We start from the raw sequence: 23,990 nt of genomic DNA, 5'->3' as shown, positions 1-23,990 counted from the left end.
TGGTATTTAACTGAGAATTTTTTACTTGTTCTTTTTCTAGCTTAAATTTTTAGTTGCATGCCCAATTAGTTTATCTTTTTTCTATATTTTCCTTGATAATTTCCTGAATGATATTTTCCAAGCTCATTTTTTTATCATGTATTTCAGATAGTTCAATTATTCTTAATTTATCTCTCTTGGATCTAGTTTCCAATTTGGTTATTTTTCTTTTGAGGTACTACTTTACATTTTCTTTTATTTTTCCAGTTTCTTGATATTTTTGATGGATTTTTGATGTCTCATAGAATCTCTTCCAATTTTCCAGTTCTAATTTTTAAGGATTTATTTTCTTCAGTTAGCTTTTGTATCTTCTTTTCCATTTGGCCAATCTACTTTTAAAGGTCTTGTTTTCTTTAGTGAATAATTTTACTGCCTAACTCTCATTCCTTTTCCCATTTTTTCTTCTACCTCTCACCTCGGTTTTTAAAATACTTTTTGAGTTCTTCCAAGAGGACTGTTTAGACTAGAGCAATTCATAATTCCCTTTCAAGCTTCACATGAAGACATTTTGTCATGGTTTTCCTCCTCTGAGATGGCATCTTGATCTTCCTTGTCATCATAGTAGTTTTCTATGATTAGGCCCCCCCCTTATTTTAAAATGGGTTCTGTTCCTGGAGCACCCATGGCCATGTCCCAACCTTCTTGTGCTAGGGGTCAGAATCTGGTTTTCTTCTCTGAGGCCTCAGGTGCTGGCAGCTTGCTCTCCCTGCATTAAGATAGCCTGATCAGTCCAATCTCTTGCTTCAGGATTTCAGGGCTTGTAGTATATGCCTGCTGCACTGCAGCTGGGGCCCTCTCTTCTGCCCTGCTGTATGCCTGGCTTGCTGAGACAGGACCCAGGGGCCTTGGTTACTGCTCTGCTCTGTGCCTAAGAACCTCCTGCTGACTTCCCCATTCTTTGCCAGGACTGTGTTCTCCTTTTACTCTAATGAGAAGTTCCTCCAGAATACCCTGACCTGAAAAATTGCATCATTCTGACATTTTTTGTGGGTTCTGGTGCTTCAAAATCTGTTTAGAGGATTTATTTAGATAAATTGGGAAAAGCTTAGGGAGTTTTCTAACTTCTCTCAGTCACCTTCAATTCTACCTATTTTTAAAATAAGAATAGTATAAATTTGGAATGGGTCAGATGGCCTTAGCTCTCTTGCAACTTTAAATTACTTTGATAATTTTCCAAAGGTTGAATTATATGTGTGTGCATGTTTATGCATAAATAAAAGGAAAATAAGTTTGATTATTACAAAATAAAAATCACCATGATTTAAATCTATTATATCCACAGAGATGTGCACATCTCATGGAACAGTAGTTAGGTTGTAAATATGATTCCAGCACTGACAGGGAGGTCTGACTATATGAAGTTTGTGTTTTCCAAATCTAAGATTTTCTGATTGATTCAAGTAATGCTTTCAAAATGAAACACTAGAATTAGCAAATAACATTTCTAAGAAAATATTATTAATTGTTTGCTTGTTAATGTTAAAATGCATGAAATGTGGCTTGGTTGTATAAAATATCAGAAAGCTTACAGGCTTAATGAAACTCACCATATAATCCATCAGTAGCATTGCAAATAAAATCTTTTTTCACTGATGGATGAATGCCTTATGTCACTTATTTTTCAAGTTTTTGTGTTTATTTTTCTTAACTAATTATTATTTGTACTTTCACATTTGACAAAAACTCCAAAAACTCACTGCTCCAGTGAGCCAAGCTGTATCACTGTTTTAAAAAATTTGCATTATCATTTTGTGATAATAAACCTAGGTTTACTTCTAGAGGTCAAAAAAATCATTAGACAAAAACTTTGAATTATTATACATTAGATATGTATTAAAGGTATAATACTATAGGGGGCATGTGATGATTGAAGAAATAGCTATAAAATGTCATTTATAAAATGTAACATAATCTATCCAGATAAATTTAACAACTTACCATGTCAGTTGTCCAAAAGAAAAATCTATTCCTGTGTGATTCTGTACAAATATAATATCTTGCATTCCTATTTACCTCATACTAATTCCCCTTCTCCTTGACTCTGAAACTTCAATTGATATCATATGCTGACTCCTTTCAAAACTTAGATTTTATTGTTGTATCTATGAAAATGAATGTGAGTGAGTGCATACATTTGTGAGTGTTTATACGAAACACTGGAAAATTCAGGAGGTAGGATATACATGAAATTGACCTGTTCAGGGTGATTTAATCCAAAAAGAATCTTTGTATTTGAATACTACTTGGTTTATTTAAAAGAAATAGTCTCATGCTATTAAAGTAGTCTTTGTGACTAAATATTCACTTGCATTTTTGTTCTGTTGCTTTTCTTCAAATCTATCATACACAATTTTCAGTTTTCATATCCTGACCAAACATCTACTGTTAATGGTAATTTTTGGTTGTTCTTGAATCATGGTATCATCAAAACTGCTTTATAGGAAGGGCATTTGGCTTCTAAATTTCAGTTATTTCCTTTTGTATGAGGCTATAAGAGAATATTTCATTTTCTTTTTCATCACCCTACTGTACCTTCCCTCAAGTTTGGAAGCCAGGAGAGTGGTTTCCCCACAAGCTGATGCAACAGCACTCTATAATTAGACTATAGGGAATGTTAGAGAAGGAAACAGTTAGCTTCTTGTCTGCCCCCCAGGAGACTAAATCTGTATCCCTGCAACATACTCATCTTCATCTCCCTAGAGAAATGTAACTTAAAAGTATATATATATATATATATATATATATATATATATATATATATGTATATATATATGTATGTATGTGTATATATATATACACATACATATATTTGCACATAATTGGATACAGTCAAAAAATCTATGGTCAATCAATGATAGCTGAATTCCACATCTATTAGTAAACCAATATTTCATTGTCATGAATGAAGCTTTCCCACAGGACTGGGTTCTAGAAATGATAGAGTAAAACTTCATTTTAAATATCAAAGAGTAATGAAAACAGTGTTTTTTTTAATGTGTTTAAGAGCTGATTGTATAAAATCTCATATATTTATTTCTTTGAGGAATCTATTATTATAGACCCTAATGAAACTTTGCTAAGTTCAGTTTCATTGGGGAAGAAAAGAAAAAAAACCCAGCACAATCATATTTGCTTTTATTTTAGCTGAAAAGGGAAGGAGGAACTTCTAACATCGTTTGTTAAAATTCTGATGGAAGCTGACTACTCAATCAATTTCTTTTGTCATCTTAATTTGAGATTTAAATATATGAGTACATATATTGACAATTCTACTAGAGTAGGAACTATATCTTATCTAAATTTTACATTCTAGCTATTGTCTAACACAGTTCAGTGAATACTGTCAGTAATTAATACTCCTTGAAAAGTTACAAATAGGTAAAAGTAAAATATGCTTGTACATTTTGATAACATTGTGACACATGACAGAACATAGTGACAAACAGCAACTGAGATTTCCTTCTAACTCATCTCTAATAACATCCTTAATATTTATTTGGAGATCCTCTGATGGGTGCTACAAAATCTAGATGTGAAAGATATATGGGGAGTCAATGAATGAACCAAGAATTTTTTTTTCTTTTCAGGTTGTTTTCTCAATAGTATGAGACCACTTAAGAAAACCTTGAATTAGTTCAAGCAAAATCCAGTCATTTTTGTCATGACTATGATTTTGAGTGTGATTTTTCACATCATTTAATATCTTCAAGATCATTTAGAGTATTTTTGTGTAGTTATGTGTTTGTGAAGCTCAACATAATACATTAATTCATGATTGATTAATATTAGAGGTGTTTATGTCCTTTTCTAAAAACCCCAGAGAAAGACACACCTCAACCAATTCCCCCACCATCATATCACACCATGCCACTTTCTCTTTGATTTCTCTACCTGAAGATTCAGAGAAGGGAAAGGGGCTCTTCTTCAACCAAAGACTACATAGGGCAAGTTGCAATTGGGTTGGGGTATAATAAAACTGCAACAGACATTTCCCTCTACTTTTATCCCATCCCTGGTTCCATGGAAGTTAACAACAAAGAAAGGAGAAACTATCATGATAATTTCTGTAAGATGGATCACGACAGTTCTCACAATCTCAAGTCCTGTTGCAGCTGAAGCACAGCTTGTCCATCTTAGAAGAGCTGTGCAGGTCTGCTGGAAATATGGTTAGCCAGATTTCCATAATGCTAGGTATGATCTAGGGCTTCATAGAAATAATATGTTATCTCTATGAAATCCTAGCAAGTCACCTTGATAAAAATATGTTATGAGATAATGGGAAAAGCTTAGAAAGTTGAAGTCAGCAAGGAAATAGTGGCTAAATTGGAACCTATAATTGTTTTATAGAATATGCACTGTATTTTTATATATGCCTGTTAATGCATAAAGAACTCATTGAAGTTGTTAAAAAGAAAGATGAGGAACTATAATGAAAGGCACAAAAGGGAAACATATAAAGTACTTATGGTTCCAAATTCATTTTCTATATTAATTCACAAACCAGACATTGTCTTTAAAATTAGATGATATCTCAAGGAATAAATAAGAATAGATAAATTATAATAATAGAATAATAAATAAAAGTTCAGTAGAACCTGATTACATCATTAGAATGAGAAAATAAGAAAAAATGTTTGTGTTAAAAATATCTCTCAGATGCTATTTACATGTTTGAGGAATATTATTTGACCCAGAGTACAACCAAATATACATAAACTTTAAAATACAGTGTTATTTTCTAATTTTAAAGATGGGTTAATTTCTTTATGTGTATAAATATTGCTATAATAATTAAAAATTCAGAGAAGATCAAATTTTGCCCATATTAATTATGTTAGTTATATAATTTTATCTAGTTTTGGTCTGAGCTATATAGAGATAAATAAGTACAAGATAAGGGGCAAAGTGGCATAGTGAATAGGATGACATTGCTATCAGGAAAGACCTGGGAGCAAAGGTGAAATATATTAGCTGTGTGGCCACTATTAAATCATTTAACTACTTAGTGCTCCATGCATCTTAAGGCCAGAAGTTTCAGATGAATGGTTAAGCTGCATTGGCAAAAGATATGTTCACTCTTAGATTGTCTATCCCCATAAAAGGGAGAGAGAATGAGACAAATAGAAAGAAGAGCAACAAAGATATACAGAGATAGATGAGTAGATATTTGGGGCAAAGTATAGAAAGATTTATTTTTCTAAGCTTCTATGCATCCCAAAATGTACAACTTCTTGGAAATAGCAAAAGCTGAAACAGGATTTTTGTGATCCAGTCTAGTTTTCTAACTTCAGTCTAAAACTTTTTTTTAAACTTATTTACTTATTTTGAATTTTACAATTTTCCCCCTAATCTCACTTCCCTCTCCCACCCCCCACAGAAGGCAGTCTGTTAGTCTTTACATTGTTTCCATGCTATACATTGATCTAAGTTGAATGTGATGAGGAGACAAATCATATCCTTGAGGAAAAAATAAAGTATAAGAGATAATAAAATTACATAATAACATAACTTTTTTTAAATTAAAGGTAATAGTGTTTGATCTTTGTTCAAACTCCATAATTCTTTCTCTGGATTTAGATGGTATTCTCTGTTACAGATACCTCCAAATTCTGCCTGACTGTTGTACTGATGGAATGGGCAAGTTCATTAAGGTTGATCATCGCCCCCATGTTGCTGTTAGGGTGTACAGTGTTCTGGTTCTGCTCTGCTCGCTCAGCATCAGCTCATGAAAATTCTTTCAGGCTTCCCTGAATTCCTATCCCTCCTGGTTTCTAAAAGAACAATAGTGTTCCATCACATACACACACACACACACACATATATATATATATATATATATATATATATATACCAGTTTATTGAGACATTTTCAGACTAAAACTTAAGAATATAACCTCCACGAATATCTGAACATAAATCAAACTCAACTGACCAAAAAGACAGGAATAAACATGTTGAAGAATCAGGAAAACCTGATTCAGGAATGCTAGAGCATCATCAGATATCCTTTGGGCACTTTCACTTTTCTCTTATGACAGAATGGATAGAGCACTTAAATCTAGCCTCAAACACTAGCTGTGTGACCCTGGGCAAGTCAATTTTCCTTATTTGCCTCAGTTTCTCTTCTGCAAAATGAGAAACCATACCAGTATCTTTGCCAAGAAACCACCAAAACAAGGTCATAAAGACTCAAACACAACTGAAATGATTGAACAATTGTTTGGTATATACATATACATATATATATATATATATGTATATATATATAAATATAAATATATATATATATATATATATATCCACTCACCTCTGCTATTTGGAGTGTGTGTGTATATAAACATATGAATAATATGTCTTGGTATCATGGAAACTATTACTCCCCCCCCACTTGATTCTTAGAAATTTCATGGGATAAAGGTTTTTTTTTGAAGTAGTATTACTAGAATTAATTTCTCTTTGCTCCATAATTCTGTTTGAGAAACATTTTTTAAATGTATTGATTAGAAAAATGAGCAAATGCTATTTTTATGCCTTGTATTCATTCCCTTTCTAGACCATCATGGTCACTGGGCTTGAGAGCTTGTTTTCAGCAAGAATTCCCTTTTTTTGAGATTATTTCCCTTGAAGGTATTTGAGGTTTTGATTGAGTGTTCCCTTAGAGGTTCTAATGGGATGATTGGGAAATACTACATAAGGATTGGATATTAAAAATTCTTAATTGAATGATTCAGAAGACAAGTCCTCATCTTTAAGTAGTCATGCAGAAAGGCTATTTCTGTACTACAGGGAAGGGAAGAATGTCTTGTAGTATTTTCATGATGGATAACAAATTAGGTCTGTCTCTTACATTAGAAATAATGATAAAACATCGAATTAATAGGATGGGTCCTGGGAAGGAGATTAATATATTCACTTCATAACTGTATTTTAGCGATATGGACATTGTCCTCACTCAAGAAAAATGTGCATCCTTTCAAAGTATTTCCTCCCTCTTTATTTATTTTGGGGGGGAAGTGAACACTATCTCAATTTTTTTTTATACTTTTTACACAGTGAATACAGATAGAGGCTGATTTATTTTGTTAACCATGCATGAAAACTTAGAGTTTTCAGTTATGAAATGCTTGTAGTAGATGATAACAACACAATAATAAAGATACAATTGTAACCACTATTAAATTTCGAAATTTTCATAACCATGTTGCTAGTGTTCAGATATGTAGTACTCTAAAAAACATTGTAGATCAGAAACCACAGATACAGTCTCAGTGCCTGAGTATTTTTCTCCAGTATTTGAAGGTATGTTAACTTACAAAGAAATAATTCTTTTTGATTTAGGTAAATCCTTTTTTCTATATGCATATGAACTATATTCATAGTTCTATGGGAAGAATAATGTATTTCTTGAATATGAGATGGGTTCTTCTATTAATGTAGGTTGGCAATTTGTGTGATTTTAGTTCAATTTAGTATGGTACTGAGTTATTTGTAAGGGTTTTGAAGACAAAGTAACTTTCATATAAGGCAATAATGCCATGTTTACTCTTTTATAGTGATTTAGAATGTGCTTTTGTGATCAATTTGTTTAAAAGGATACATTTGTATATTCAGAAAATTATTCTTCCTACTAAGATTTAAATAAAAGTCATAATTCAATAAATAAGTGATTTTCCATTATATCAATAGCAATTTCAGAAAAAATCTCTGGAATTAAGTATTCTAAGTTCAATTAGTTATAATTGATTTACAATAAAATAATTTGAAAGGGACTCTTTTTTTGTAAATAGACTTTTTTTCAAGTACATGAAAAGATAATTTTCAATATTCATTTTTAAAAGATTTCAATTCTTAATTTTTCTCCCTCCCACCCTTCCCTTTCTGCTTCTCGAAAGAAAAAGCAATCTGCTATAGATTATACATGTGCTATCATGTTAAACATATTTCCATATTAGTCATGTGAAAGAATCAGTACAAATGGAAAAAAAGCACAAAAAAGAAAAACAAAGAAGAGTCAAAATATTATGCTTCAATATACATTCAGATTCCATAGTTTTTATTCTGAATGTGGATAACATTTCTTCCTGAGTCTTTTAAAAGTGTCTTGAATCATTATATTGCTGAGAAGAGTATCATCACACAATGCTGCTGTTACTATGTACAATGTTCTCTTAGTTCTGTTCACTTTATTCATCATCAATTCATCTAAGTCTTTCCAAGTGTTTTTTTAAATCCACCTATTCATGTACCACAACTTGTTCAACCACTCCCCAATTGCAGGGCATTCCTTCAATTTTCAATTCTTTGCCACCACAAAAAAAAAAGAATTGTTATAAATATTTTTATACATGTGGATCCTTTTCCCTTTTTTAATGGCCTCTTTGGGATATAGACCTAGTTGTGACATTGCTGGATCAAAAAGTATGCATTGATTTCTAGCCCTTTGAGCATAGTTCCACATTGTTCTGCCCTGTTTGATTTATATGCTTTTGTTGTTGTTTTGTTTGGGTTTTTGTGAACAATGGGATTAAGTGACTTGCCCAAGATCACTCACCTAGTAGGTTTCAAGTATCTGAGACTATATTTGAATTCAGGTCCTCTTGACTCCAGGGTCTGTGTTTTATCCACTATACCATAGAGCTACCCCCTACATATTCTACTAGGAGTAAATTGTCAGTTTTTTATTATAATTATAAAAATATTTTTTCTTTTATTACTTTTATTTCCTACTGTACTCATCCCTCCCCTATCTCATGGAGAGCCATCCTTAAAATAAAAAGGATTGAGGGAAAAATCAGTTCATCAAAACAGTCACATCAAGACAGTTTGACATTATAGGCAATACTCCATTATCTATAACCTATTTAATAAAAGTTAAACAAAAAAAATCACTGCATATTTTACATAGCAACATATTGATCTGAAATTAAATTTAACTTTTAGGTTTCAAAATTAACTGGGAATGTGACATTTTGGAACATAAGTTAACTTGACTGAGTTTAGCAGTATGTTTTCTGTTTAATGAAATCATGTATATATTGAAAAAAAGTATATCATTATGTAAAAAATATCTGGTACACAAATTATATTCAGAACATATTTTGCCTAAAGCTAAATATCTAAAAATAAAGGGTAATATATTCTGTCCAAAAAAAGTTGTGTAACATGGGGGAAATATTCATTTAAATCACATACACATCCATCTACAAATAAATCACATAAACATTTCCAAAAAAATCACATAAACATTTTTTTATTCATTCTATACCCAACAGATAGAATTCCTAAAATATACCTAATATGCAATACCTCCAATACTATAATAACATCCTCACATAACAAAATTCCATCTCCATACACACACACACACACACACACACACAGCAGTATCCCAAGCTTAGAATATCCTCCTTATTTCTGCCTTTTAGATTTTTAAAAAAGTCTATCAGTTAAAGTGCCAAATTCTACATGAAACCTATCTAGATCCTCATTATTTCTAGTCCCCTTTCCCTCGAACCCTCCAATTTTTGTTTATATATTTTCACATATGTGTATTTGTTTCTTTTTCTATGAACTAAAATACAAGTTCCTTCACAGCAAGGACTGTTGATTTTTGTCTTCATGTCACAAGCATTAGTACATAAATGTGGATTTATGAGAGGCAGCCTGGATTAGAGGGGCTGGCCTAGAAATCCAGTACATCTGGGTTCAAGGCCTACTTATTATGATAATCGGGGTAAATGAGTTAATGTCTCAATGATCTCAGTAGTTACATTAAAAATATGTTTACAGAGTTGCCCTTTTGGGTAGGTGGAATACCTATTCTAATAAAATCATCACTCTGCACTGTGTCCACTCCAGCCCCAAAAGAAAAACTTCCTAAGTATATAAATGCTTTTAATACTCTTAAAGAATAGGAATTTCATATAGAATTAAAATTCCTAAACATATTCTAGTTATTCTAGGCTGATTGAGGTTCTCCTTCCATATATATATATTTTTTTTACCCACATAAATATAAATATGCTTTTGAAAAATATTTGTTTTGTGTTAATCATAACTTTATATATATAGTCATCATCAATTGCTTGCCTCACACACATACACACACAAGTGTGTGTGTTGTGTGTATATATATATATATATATATATATATATATATATATGTATACATACATACACACACACACACATCCTTCAATTTCTACTCAAGATTTCATAAGGTCTCTCAGAGTAGCTAAGGCTTTCATAGTTTATCATCAATACATAATTTATGTTTCTGTCTGCAATGTTCTTGTTAGTTCTGCACACTTATTTCAAAATTCATATAAATCTTGTCAGGTTTCTTTCTGAAACCAACAAGTGATTTCTTATAGCATAATAGTATTTTATCACAATTATATACCAAAATTTATCTAGACATTCCCCAATTGATAGATATCTCCTAAATTTCCAATTCTTTGCCTGCACAGAAAGAGTTGCTATAACTTTTTTCAAAATAAAGACCTTTTTTCTTTTCTTTTTCTTTTATCTCTCAGGGATACAGACCCAATAATGATATTGTTGGATCAAAGAGTATGCACACTTTGAAAATCCTTTGAATATAGTTCTAAATTGTTGTACAGAGAGCAGCTAGGTGGTGAAGTAGATAGAGTACAGGCCCTGGAGTCAGGGGACCCAAGTTCAAATTGCCTAGCTGTGTGACCTTGGGCAAGTCATTTAACCCCATTGCCTTAAGTAAACATTTTTAAAATACCTTAAATTGTTTTCCAGAATTACTGGATTAATTTTCAATTCCATCAACAGTGCATTAGTATCCCTCTTTTCTGTATCCCCTCCACCATTTGTTATTTTCCTTTTCTATCAAGTTAACCAATCTAATAGGAGTGAAGTGGGATCTCAGAGTGGTTTTAATTTGCATTTTTTCTACTTGATATAGCAATTTAAAGAATTTTTAATGTTACTATGGATTGTGGTTTTTTTTTAATTTGACTCAGTTCACTATATATTTGAGAAATGAAGCCTTTTTTCTCCTAGTTTCCAGATGTTCTATTTTGGCTGTATTAGTTTTTTATACAAAACTTTTTTAATTCCATGTAACTAAGATTATTCATTTTAGTTCCTATGATCTTCTCAATCTCTTATGGTAGCTAATTTTTTTCATTCTCCCTTATAATGCTTATGATTTTACCTATTATATCTAAATCATATACTGAATTCAATATTATCCTGGTATAAAGCATGAGATATTGGTCCATGCAAAATTTTTATCAAACTGCTTTTTAGTTTTCCCCTCAAATTTCATTAACTATTGAGTTCTTGCCCCAAAACTTGAGTCTCTCAGTTTATTAAATGATTGACTATTATGATTATTTATTACTGTGTATTATGTGCTTAGCCTTTTTTCACTGACCTACTACTCTATTTCTTAGTGCCGTATTGTCTTTATGATTAATATTTTGTAATATAGTTTAATTAGACTACATTCCATCACATTTTTTATCACTGATTCCCCTAATATCTTGACCTTTTGTTCTTCCAGATGAATTTTTCTAGTTTTATAAAATAATTCTTTGGTTGTTTGCTTAGTATGATACTGAATAAGTAATTAATTTAAGTAGAATTGTCATTTTTATTATATTGGTTCAGCCTATCCATGAGCATTTAATATGTTTCCATTTGTTGAAATATTTTTATTTGTGTGAAAAGTGATTTTTAATTGTGTTCATTTTGTTCTTAGGTTTGTTTTATCTGGTAGAAGTCCAAATGTATATTGTTTCAATTAGTTTTTTGTTGATTCTCAATAGCTTTCTAAGTACACAATCTTATCATTTACAATTGTTGTCTATTCCTATTCTTTCAGGTTCCCTTTCTTCTCTTACTGTTACAGCTAGCATTTCTATTACAATATTTAATAATAATGGTAGTAATCGACATCCTTGCTTTATCCTGATTTTATCAGGAACATTTTGGTTTGTTCCCATTACAGATAATGAATGCTTGCTCTTAACTTTAGGTAGATTTCATTTATAATTTTAAGAAAAACTTCATTAAAGTTTATGCTTTTCAGTGTTTCAATTGGAAGAAATATTGTCCCAACTGGTCATAGTATATGCTATTTGTGATAAATTGCTGTTATCTTCTTTTGCTAGTATTTGTTTTAAAATTTTACTCTAATATTCATTAGGGAAATTGGCTTATGATTTTCTTTCTCTATTTTGGGTATTAAACCTATATTCTACAATAGAAATAATTTGTTTGGATTGCTTTACCTTTTTTCCCCCAAAAGTTTATGAAGCATTAGAATTAAATTAAATTAAATTAAATAGTTCTTTAGAACTATTCTGTAGAATTCTATCTAGTTCTGTGATTATTTTTTCCCTAGGGAACTCACTGGTGGCTTGTTAAATTTCTTTTTTTTTTCAAATATAGGGTTTTTTAAGAATTCTGTTTCTTCTTTTGTTAATCTTAAATGACATATTTTTATAAATATTCATCCATTTCACTTAGATTGTCAGTTTTACCAACATATTGATGAACAAAATGACTCCCAACAATTGCTTTTATTTTATTATCCTTAGAGGTACATATACTGATTTTTTTGAAAAATTAAAATGACAAATGATTTGTCTATTTATTCATATTTTTCATAAAACATGAATCTAATTTTATTTATTACAACAATTTTTTTATTTCATTGTATTAATCTCACCTTTAATTTTCAGAATTTTCAATTTTGTTTTTAATTGAGGATTTTTAAATTTGTTCTTTTTACTAGGTCTTTTTTTAATTGAGTGCCAAATTCATTGATCTCCTCTTTCTTTTATTACTGTGTTCATTTAAAGATTTAAATATTCCACTAAGTACTATTTTGGCTGCAGCTCTCAAATTTTGGTATCTTTTCTCATTGTTTGTCATTCATTTTAATGAAATTATTGATTGTTTCTATGATTTGTTCCTTTACCCACTGGTTCTTTAGAATAAAATTATTTACTTTCCAACTGATTTTTAATCTGTGCTTCCAAGGTCCTTTTTTTTTATTAAATGTAATTTTACATTATGATCTGGAATGGGTACATTTAAAATTTCTACTTTTCTGCATCCACTTGCAAGATTTTTGTGCCCTAATGTTTTTTCATGATCAATATTTGTGAAAGTGCCATATACAGCTGAACAAAAGGTATAATCCTATTTACATTCAGTTTTATCCAGAGGTCTATTGTATCTAATATTTCTAAAATTCAAATCTCATCTCCCTAATTTCTTATTAGTGATTAGTCATCTAGCTTTTCCTAGATTTATCTAGAGAAGGGCAAGTTAAGGTCCCTCAGTTGTATATTAGGATTTACCCCTACAATTTATTTTTTTTATTTAAGAATTCACAGTCCCCACCATTTTTGATGCATGTATGTTTGCTATTGATATTATTCATTGCCTATATTACTTCTTAAGAAAATGTCTTTTCCCTGATTATTTCTCTTGTGTGTGTGTGTGTGTGTGTGTGTGTGTGTGTGTGTATGTGTGTATTTGATTTTTCCTTGTCTGAGATGATGATTGTCACTCCTGACCTTTATTACTTCAGTTGAAGCATAATAGATTTGCTCCAGTTCTTTATTTTAATTCTGGTTGTGTCTTTCTGCTTTGTTTGTTTCTAGTAACCAACATATTGTTAGATACTGGTTTGTAATCCATTTTATAATCTGCTTTTGCTTTATAGGTGAGTTCATTCCATTCACATTAACAGTTATCATAACTGTATTTCTTTCCTTTTTAATTTAACTTTATGTTTATCTTCTTTCTCTTTTTTTTCTTTTTTCCTGCTCAAAAGGATTATTTTGCTTCTTGCCCTTAATTTGCCTTCTCTTTTATCCTCATCCCCTTTCCTTATTCCTCTCTTCTCCTTCACTGTTGGACAAACTAGCTTTCTATACACAACTGGAAGTCTCAGAAATATTCTTCCTTCTTGCACCAATTCAAATGAAAATGAAGTTCAGGTATTGCCTCTCAACTTCTCTCCCCTTCCCCCCCAATGTAAAAGTTCTTAATTGCATGCCTCTTTTATGTGAGATAAATTTCCCTATTCTCCTTGTCTCCTTTCCTTTCTCCCAGGACATCTCTTTTTCTCACTCCTTCATTTCTTTTGGACATTAACCCAACCAAGTTGACTCACATCTGTGCCCTCTGTCAATGTAGCTTTTTCCAATTGCCCTATTAATGATAAAGTACTTAGTAGTTACATGTAACATCTTTCCAAAAAAGAATGTAAACAGTTTACCCCATTAAGTGCATTATGATTTCTCTTTCATGTTTATCTTTTTATATGTCTCTCAAGTTTTTTGTTTGAATATCAAATATTCTCTTCAGTTCTAGTCTTTTCATTAAGAATGTTTTTATTTCATTAAATATCTATTTTTTTCCCTGAAGGATTATACTAAATTTTGCTGAGTAGGTTATTTTTAGTTGTAATATTAGCTCCTTTGCCCGTCGAAATATCATATTTCAAGCAAGAATGTTTGTGACTTGTCCAGTCACAGAACTAGCAAGTTTCTGAGAAAAGATTTCAATACTGACTTTGCATTCAACATTCAATTCACTTTACCATCTATCTGCCTTAATTTATATTTTTATATTGGCAAGTATTAATACAAATCTATTTGAGTAATTAGACTCAGTGTTCAAAACAAGCACATATACAAAATATACAAACTATTCTCTTCTTTATTTTCTGCATGGAATTTTATCTTCAGTGCAGCAATCTCATTATGATGTTCTCAAGATAATTTATTTTCATTGCCTGATTCTTAGATATAACATTGAAAAGATATTCTATAACCTTCAGTGATGAAACTGTTCATCTTTTTCTCATAACACACAGAGGGCAATTTTTTTGCCATTTAGAAGTTGTTGGGTTTTTTTTTACCTAAACTGAAATATCAGTAGTACAATTAATAAAAGTGAATATTACAAAATCATAAATGTGTAAATAGGAATGACTTACTCTAGCGATTCTATCACATCTGACATTCAAAAAAACATGGCAATAGAAACTTTTAAATGTGCATCTCTATAAACACAAACATATCTATTTACATATTTAATATATACATATACTATACAATATATACTATTAATGTTTATTATATATAATATTCAATAGAATATACATACATGTATGTATATATATATACATATAAGTTTATAAATAGATTTATTTGTATATATGTATATAAATTGTGTTCCAAAGAGGGAGATTTGAAATTCTAAATGGTATAGGTGATGCTCCAGATGATTCTTTGGTAAGTGATGGGGAATCATCATGGTGTCACACTATTTGAAATATAATTTATCAGTAAAATTAAGTAATTGACAAAATTGTATTTTATATTAAATTCCTGTCTTTTGTGTCATATCTTGGTGTTTAATATGTGTATTATAGTAGCATTATACATTTTTAATTAATTTGTTGTCCTTCATACTCAGAGAGGGTCAAAATGGCATCCCAATATCAGGGTCAAAGTACAGTGTCTGACTAACTTGTCAGAGCAATAGGAATTCAGAAGACTCTAACCATAAATTGGGAATAATTAGTTCATGTGAACATTTGGAGTGGGTATTGCATTTCTCAATATATATATATATATGGGGGGGGATCTAGAATAGAAAAATTCTATCCCCATGAAACATTGGAACCTTAAGGTACATAAGGTTGTCATTTCGATGTGAGTTGTACATCTCACATCACTTGAAGTTTATTATTTGAAGGTCCTTAAATAATTTTAGACATGCATGATTTAAGTTGGCCTCTTATCCATATCCAATTTCTGACCTATTACCCATTTCTGAATTTTTTTTTTCTCTGCCTGCAGTCATCTTAACCTGCCTCAGGAAACTCAGGGTGTGGGACTAGCAATTAGTACTAAATAACACTCCTTCCCTCAATCCTAATTCCCCATACTAAAAATGACTAATCTGTAAACATGTTTATCAACAATATGTATGTTCAATGTTAACATGATTGTTCGCTGCTGTAGGGAGGAGGGTGGGAAAGGAAGAGTGGAAGGAAATTTTGTAACTAAAAAAATGAAATAAAAAATATTAAATCATAGCAGTTCTGGCTTTAAATAAGATTACTTATCTCGGGATCAGCTGAGGAAGAGTTGGTAGTTTGTGTGAGTACTGAGTAAGGGCTGGATTTCTTTTGGGAAAATAATAGCTAGCATTTGTATAGGATTTTAATGATCATGAACAAATATTGTTTTGTTTTATCCACAAAACAACTCTATAATATTGCTGGTATTATTATCTTTATTTCACACAGGAGGAAACTGGGGCAAACAAAAGTTAAATAACTTGGGTCATAATTCTAGTAAGCTTCTGAAGCTGAATTCAAACTTAATTTTTCCTGTCTCCATATCCAGTGCTCTAAATGTCTTTTTTCCTCTTCAAAAACTGAATTTTTCAACCTATGTATGCCAAGTGGATTTACCTAGAAGTTGTTATTTCAGTCAATATTTCCTTAAAATTCTCTAGGATATCAATTATTCAATCAGAAAGGTAGCACCCTTCAAACTTTAATAACACAGTTTAGTCATCAAAATGACTCATTACTAATCACTGAGCTGACATAATAAGCAACCATATCTAACTCTAGACATCTTATTCACAATTACTCATCCAAGTACAAAATCCAAATTCTGAAATGTGTCCCTTAAAATATTAAATATTAATAGATTATATTAAAGAAATTCTTAATAATCATTGTTTGAATTCTGATAATTCTTCAAAATATTTGCTATAAACCAAAAACATTTGCTTACTAGTTTGGTTATATGATATTGTACTTCTGTGACTTCAATTTCACTATTGAAAAAAGGAGGCCCTAGTCTAGATGACTTGTATTGTCTAACTTTAAATTCAATCAGTTTAAGAAAATATATTGATATCCTTTAATATATCAATGTAATTCAGTGTTTTTTTTTATCCTACTGTGTGCTTTAGAAAAGTTACCAAATTTTTTTGGTATTCAGTAGATCAGTAATTATTTCAAACCATCAATTATATGCACTCTCCACTCTATTGACTTGCTATCAAGACAGAGGACATATTTTATATGAAACAATCAAAAAAGTGATAAAATTTATACCAGGAAAATATTGACTACACTGCATAATGGTTACCACACACTGCAAGTAGAGAACAGGAAACACAAGTAAGACATGACAAACATATGATGGGGACTATTTCAAAATCAGTGTAGCTGGGGAACTTGTGTGGAAAGTAAAAATTAAAGGTTATTTGTGGTCATGCCACAGAGTTAAATATAGGCCTGCAGTGACATACACCTCTAGCCTATTAGAGATTCTGATGTTCTCTAGTGTTTTCATCACTGTTGTCATCACCTTCCTCTCTGTTGTTCTCTTTGGGGTATCACAGTATCTCTGCCTCATGTTTTCTGTGAATTGCATTTCAGTTTTCCATAACATCATCCATCCCTGCTGGATATCACTGAGCAACTTTCTGCTTCCATCTATTCAGGCTCATTGATTAGAAAGCCTTTCCCTGACAAGACTTTTCTTGATTGGCATGCAAGTGAACCTGAGACAAAACCAAAAACTAGGTGAAATATTCAAATCTCACATTTCTGACTTTATTATTTGTGTGCATATGTGTGTGCCTCAGCCCACAGAAAAATTCTTGATTTTTTTTTATTTTTTTATATTTTTCTGTTTTCTCAAACCCCTTTGTTTTTCATACTTACTCATGCATTGATAATGTTGTATATAGATATATTATAACTTTTTTAAAACTAAAATTCCAGGATAAAGCATCTAGTGTCATAAAGAGCTGGAAGAAATGTTTGAGGTCATTGAGTCCAACATCTTCATTAAGGAAAGTGAGGTACAGAGAGGTCATTGCCCAAGGTCCAACAGTAAATAAATGTCTGGGGTGAAATTTGACTCAAGGTCTGGTGCTATATTCGTTATGTCATATCGTATTAAGCCATAGTCTTTGCATCAGTTTTAAATGATCAAACATTTGTAATTTAAGCTTCATAATTTGATTTTTAAGAGCAAAAATATTTTTCAATGAATTATCATTCTAGGTTAAATAAGTCATATTCTATTTACTTTACTGACTATAGCCATTACCTTTTTTCCAAGTCATTTAAAAATTTTTATTTTTAATTTACAAAATAAAAAAATCATTGCCATAATATAGTACAATAAAAAAGATGATTGCATTAATTTTTTAGCACACATGGTTTAGTCTATGATTAATACAAATCTGTCTGTCAGCTAGAGATTTGTCTTCTTGTGCTTGTTCAAAGACCTTGATGCTGAAATAAATTTTTGAAACAAATTTGTACATTAATTTGGGATATGTGGTTGATATTCCTAAGACAATGCTGTACAGCTTATTTGCATTTCTATTATGTATGATGTGTTTAAATGAGTCTGTAAGGTTCTAAATCAAATCTTTATAGCTTTGCTAAATGACCATACCTTTTATTATAATATGTATTTTAGTTTTTGTTGGAGTTAGAAGTTTAATTTTAGCTCAGGAATTTATTTTCCCAAAGAAATGTAGAATAAAGACTGTACTGTTTTTCATTTTAACTTAGAAGAGCTCTTTGTAACTCAAGATCACTGTTCTTGAAATGGGAACTCTCCTTAATAGGGCAGTATTGTTACATTTTAAAAGGCAACCTGAGAACAATGACAAATTGTCATTAGAACTGAAACTTTAGAGAATAGTCCAAGACCCCATTTGGATGACTGCCCACTCAAATTGTTCTAAGTACCTATGATATCACTGCCAAGCCACCTGTTTAGCAATAGCATGAATGCTGAGGATGACCAAATTGGCTAAAACATTTTACCTCCATTCCTATTTTTTTCTTCTTATGTGCTATAAATAGATGTTTGTCTATGATAATCATCTGACATACATCTCCACAGGAGAATTTTAGACTATATAGACCCTTTGGGTTAACTGTTAGCATACTATATTTCCCAAAAGGTATAGGGTATTGCCTCTTATTAATCTTTCAGTGAAATTACAATTTTTTTTCTGCTTTAGGCAATCAGTAATGAATCAATTTTAATTTATAAGCTAAAATAAAATCCTCATTAAGCCTGACAAACTGTAGCCTCAGGTAAACACAAAGCATTTCCACTCCAGAGCTAAATGAGTTCTGCTCTAGATGCTCCTTATTCTGCTAGCACTAGAGGCAGGGTTCAGAGGTCCCATGTCACATCAAAGAAGACAGCATCTCAGGATAAAACAAAAACAAACAAAACTAAAATAACTAAAATAACTAAAATTGAGCACAGAGTTGTTGTATTTCTAGGATAGGTAAGTAAGAAAATAAAACAAAACCTTATTTTTAAGTGAATCTATAGGCAAAAACCCTGAAATTTAGATTACTACAGATGTTTCTATGAAGCATCCTTGAATACTTTTAGCAGCTATGATATGATTAAATGTCTTGTTGATGGCAAAACTAAATCACTTTCTATATTTTTTTTAGGAAAGAATTCATAGGATTGCCAATCTAAAACTGGGAGAGACTTTAGACCTTCAAGTCTAAAACTTTCTTTTACAGAGGCAGTGACAAGTGAAGTTACTTGTCTAAGTTCATTTACAGATGTCACCTTAACCCAAAAAGAAATGACCAAACAGTATTTTAATACCTTTTTTGTTGTCTTAATATTCTCTCTCTTAGTATTTTATTTTATTCTAATTTTGAGGCTTTTAACCAGTATGTTTAAAATGTATAATACTTCTTATTGAATATCACAGAGAAACTGTTCCAAACCTTCAAGTCTTTATTCCTATCCATGAGCTGCATCTTTAGCAGAGAAGTCACATTTCATGAGAAGTAACACCAGACCTTCTAATATGAATCATATTTGTTTCTTTTCTCCCAACCACATCTCCCAATATATTTGCCTTCATTTCTTCCCCTCTGTTTCCAATGATGAATCTGTATGCCCTCCCATTGCCTCAAAATTCCTCACAACCCCCACTCCTATCATACCCATAACCCCCATCCCAACCCCTTTTTTCACAAGTCTAACCCTTCCTCTTGCCTTTTTGTTCACTCTTCATTGCTTCCTGGAGTCCTCATCTACCAAATGCACTTTCATTGTAATTCCTTTTTCTCCAATCTAACTCAGTTTCTTCTGTTCCTCTTTTACTTTCCCTTTCTCATGTTCTCTCCATTTTTTGTCTTCAAGTTTTGATTCTCTCCTTTTCTTTAGCTGGAAGCTGCTAGTGATAACAGCATTGGAATCAGGAAGTTCTGAATTCACATTCAGCTTCAGACACTTAATAGTTGCATGATTCTGGGCAAATCACTTCCTCTCAGTTTGCTTGAGTTTCCACAACCATAAAATGGAGACGGTTATACTTGTAGAGCCTATATTAGATTGTTCTCTGTGGGGGCGGGGGGGGGGGAATGTAAAAAGCTTGCAAAAAAATAATTGTTGAAAGCCACCATTGCATGTAGGGGGATAAAAATAAATAAATTAAATATTTAAATTAACAAAATTAAAAAATAAAATGGGGATAAGAGCATTTGTTGAGAGAATGAAATGATATATATGTTTAATAAAAGACATGCTTAGTGCTGTACCTGGCACATAATAGGCACTGTGCAAATTTTGTCTCCCTATAAACATATTCATGTCTACTCTAGTTTTTAATGGGAGTAGGCGGAGACCTTTCCTTATCCCAATTCTCTTGGTAAAAATGCACCATCTGCTTATGATCCTGCCATTTATTAAAATGCCATCTCAAAGTCCACAAAAGGCCTTCTAATCAATATCAAATTCAATGATCTTAATGATCTTTTCTCAATTATCATCTTTTTCAGTCTCTGAAATTGTTTTTCACTTCCTCCTGTTCCCCCTACCCATTTGGAATGCTTTTTTTTTAACTTTGGTGATATCATCATCATCATTATCATCACCACCACCACAGCTAATATTTACATAGTGCTTTAATGTTTAAAAAAATCTTATATATTTTATCTTCTTATTCCCCACAACTACCCTGCACTCTCTTGGTTCTCCACTTAATCATCTGCCTTTTCTTAAATACCTTTTGTTGCTTCCTCTTCCTTATCTCTTTATACTTCCCTTTGGTTAACCTCTTAATGGATCAAATATCACATTTTTGCAGCTGAATTTCACAACTCTTTTTCCAGATGAACTCAAGTCTTTTATTTCAAAGATGTCTTATTCCTCCTAAATCTATTTTTTATTCCTGGACCTCTAGTCATTTTTCCCTCCTCACTTTTCTAGTGTATCACCCCTGCTTTGGCCTCACATTGTTTTTTTCTTTCATAGTGTTAATGAGCCCTTGTTTTAGACCAGGACAATAGTAGAAACTGGGTAACTCACCCTTATATGCCCTCATTATACTAACCAGGGTTGTATGAGCCAAGATATTATGGGGCAGAGCAGGGGTAGCTTGAATTAACTTTGACCACAGATGAATTGCTTTGGAAGTCAGCCCTATGACTCTGAAAGAGAGCCCTTGAGGCCCCAGGAATGCTTCTTTGCAGTGAGCAACTTATTTGATTTTATCTTTTTTTCTGAACTACTTTTACCACCTTGTGGAATGCTTTTATTTGGGAATTACTGATATGGTTTTATTAAAGAAATTGCCTATCTTAAGCCTCAGGCTTTGAGTGTTAGATAACACTTGATATGGAGCCATGATTAAGTAGAGGGGCACCTCTAGTTAACCACTTTAGTTGTACACTGCCCTGTCCTCTATCCTTGATGCCTTTGCTGTCTTGTCCTCTCAATTTTCATCCATTTTCTAATTTCCCTCTGGTTTTCCACCATTATCTGTACTTTTTGCTCTTCTCTTGAGTTATTGGACTCTGCTATAAAGTAATAGTCTGCCAAGTAGGTCCACTACAACTTATATATAAAACTATAATTATATCTAAAACTCAGGGACCAGTTTATATTACATATGAAATTTATATATTTATAGGTTTTATATAATATTCATAAATATATATTATATATAAAATATTCATGAAATTTATGATTATATAATTATGTGGTATATATATATAAAATATATGGTTATATATTATATATACTATAAACTGGTCTCTGAGTTTTATTCACTTTTCTTCTCTAACTGCCTATGACTATTTCCCTTGACTCTCAGTAAAAGACTGCATTTTACTATGCAGAAACCATGAAGAGTAATTCAAATCCCCTTATCGACAGTTTGCCCCTCTTCTATTTCATTCTTTAATTTCTCCCAATTTCTGTGAAAGAGATGCTCAAATACTCTTCTTCATTTCTTGAACCCATCCTTTCCTTCATATTCCACTTAACTATGTAATTCCTCTGTCTTGATATCTACTATGATACCCTATTATGTGTTGGAAACAACTAGGTGGGATAGCAAATAGAATGCTGATGTGGGCATAAATAATACCTGAGTTCATTCAGCCTCAGGAATTTAGTAATACTTTAAACTTGGAAAAATCACTTAATCCTTCTCAGTCTGTGTCTCTTTGAATTTCTTTTTTTTCCAAATATAATTCAAGGATCACTCCCTCTGCTAAACCTTTCCTGACCTCAACTCTACCCATTTCCATTTAGATCTCTCTTCCTCTTGAAATTCCTGAATGTGTGTATATGCATGCATGTATGTATGCATGCATGTGCCTATAAATATATGTATTTCTCTCTCTCTCTTTACACACACACACACACACACACACACACACACACACACACACACACACACACACACAGAGTCTGTGTAAATGCTTTCCCCCTCCCCTACAGGAGAATATAAACTACGTAGGCAAACATTATTTCACTTGGATCTCTCTATGTTCCCAGGTTCTTGCACAGTGCCTTGCATATAGTAGATACTTAATAAAATTTTAATTCATATGATTTCTATGATAATAATTATTATTCCATTTGACTGAAAGGACCCTGGATTTAGAATCAGACAACCTATGTTCCACTCAAATTTTAATCTCAACTCTGCCACTTCAAAGTTCTGTAACTTTAAAGTCATTTCAGAAATCTATAATCTTTGATAGCTGTCAAATAAATGAAGAAGTTAGATTATATATTCTGTAAGATCCCGTTTCATTCTAAACTTATATGATTAGATAGATAGATAGATAGATAGATAGATAGATAGATGTTTGTATAAAGTAGCTAGTATGTACATAGCACTTTAAAGTTTATAAAGTACTTTTCTAACAACCTTTTTTTTTCCAAGGTAGTTCCAATAATTTTGACTCAATTTCACAGAAAAAGAATATGAAACTCAGAAAATTTACTTGACTTGCTTGGGGATCCAACCACCAGGAAGTGGAAGATCTAGGACACAAGCATAGAATTAGTTTGTTCCATTAGATTGTGCCTGCACATGACTGTACCAAAGCACCACAAATTAATACTTCGAAACCAAAGCTTCACTCTCTCTTCTACCCTTATGAGCACCTCCTCCTAAATTTCTTTTAATGGTTTCACCTTTCTTTCCACCAGTCATATAGACTTGTTGCTTGGGAATCATCTTTGACTCCCTCCTGTCTTTATCACCATCCCCAAACCCCTACCCAAAGTCCTGGGACTAGCTAAGTCCAGTGAATTCTAATTCAATATCTTTCAAACCTGTCCTCTCATGTCCATTTCCATATATTGCCTGAATCCAAGTGATTGTATAATTGCACATTACTTACTAACTTCTGAGGTTCTGGCCTCCAGGGACTAGGTTTTACTCATCTTTATTTCTCTCATAGCTTATAGCAAACTACCTTGTACAGAGGAGATCGTTTAGCAAATATTTATTGAAGAAAATGTATCATTATCTTTATTTTAATATTTTATTTGAATGTCATCGTCAGGGGAACACAAGGGATAGGATAATCAAATTCCTAAAAATGATTTTTGCCT

At 31.7% G+C, this 23,990-nt stretch overlaps 1 protein-coding gene across 7 annotated transcripts in view; it reads left to right on the top strand.

Moving 5' to 3' along the window:
- The window catches only part of ADGRL3 (adhesion G protein-coupled receptor L3), a 966,635-nt gene that overhangs the window by 500,786 nt on the left and 441,859 nt on the right, over window positions 1–23,990 (top strand). The window lies entirely within an intron of this gene.

Source organism: Macrotis lagotis, chromosome 3 (genome assembly GCF_037893015.1).
Source record: "Macrotis lagotis isolate mMagLag1 chromosome 3, bilby.v1.9.chrom.fasta, whole genome shotgun sequence".
Taxonomy (NCBI): domain Eukaryota; kingdom Metazoa; phylum Chordata; class Mammalia; order Peramelemorphia; family Peramelidae; genus Macrotis; species Macrotis lagotis.
Note: the sequence above shows the minus strand (reverse complement) of the source record. Positions and strands in the feature narration are given on the sequence as shown.